Raw genomic sequence first — 1,198 nt, 5'->3', positions numbered from 1 at the left:
ACACATACACACGCACACATACACACACACACATATATACACACACATCAAATGTATGCAGGTAAGTTTTACCAAGTTCGAGTAGAGTCGTTTATGTAAATGAACTTATATGTGGCGTATATAAGTGTATGTGTTTGTATGTGTATGTATGAATGTGTGTGGATGTGTGTGTGCATTTGTGTGTGTGTGTGTTAGTGTGTGTAAGTTTTGTGAATGTGTGAATGAAAAATAAATTGAATTTTGCATAGAATGTTGTGTGATGAATGACTGATTAATAGAGCGATTGGCCCAGTGGTGCATCAATTTATTATCTCTCGCGTCCTCTGAGTTATGAGTGATATTAAGGATGTGATGGGCGTTCATGCAAGTTCAGCTAACATGTTTTATTTATTGGCTGGCTGGATGGTTGGCTGGTTGGTTGGTTGGTTGGTTAGTTGGTTGGCTGGCTGGCTCCCTGTCTGGTTGGTTGGCTGGCTGGCTGGCTGGCTGGCTGGCTGGCTGACTGGCTGGCTCGCTGGCTGGCTGGCTGGCTGGCTGGCTGGCTGGCTGGCTGGCTGGCTGGCTGGCTGGCTGGTTGGTTGGTTGGTTGGTTGGTTGGTTGGTTGGTTGGTTGGTTGGTTGGTTGGTTGGTTGGTTGGTTGGTTGGTTGGTTGGTTGGTTGGTTGGTTGGTTGGTTGGTTGGTTGGTTGGTTGGTTGGTTGGCTGGCTGGCTGGCTGGTTGATTGGTGGGTTGGTTGGTTGGTTGGTTATTGTTATATTAGTTATTTATTTATTTTTATTTTACGTTATCCTTATGATGATGATAATCTTGTCCAGGGTGGTCCACTACAAGAATTTATTTTCTTCTTTCTGGTCTCCCGACCACAAATTTTTTCTGTTCTGTTTGGATTAAATAAATATGTTGAATTGTATTATATATTTAATTTCAGATGTTCTGTAATGATACTTGTTGTTTTAATGTTCTCTTCACTGATGTTATTGTTTGTTGTGGTTTTATGTTTGTTATCAAACCTTCCAGTTTCAATTTTTCAAATTGTATTAATGAACAATTTCAAATCACGCTTCAGCCCTTACAATTTTACTACAATTGTAAATACAACGTTATCGTTACTTTTGGACTTTATTACCGCTATCATTATTATCATCATCACCATCATCATCATCACCATCATCATAATCTTCACCATAATCACTGACA

This window comes from Helobdella robusta (genome assembly GCF_000326865.2).
Source record: "Helobdella robusta unplaced genomic scaffold HELROscaffold_9, whole genome shotgun sequence".
Taxonomy (NCBI): Eukaryota; Metazoa; Annelida; class Clitellata; order Rhynchobdellida; family Glossiphoniidae; genus Helobdella; species Helobdella robusta.
Note: the sequence above shows the minus strand (reverse complement) of the source record.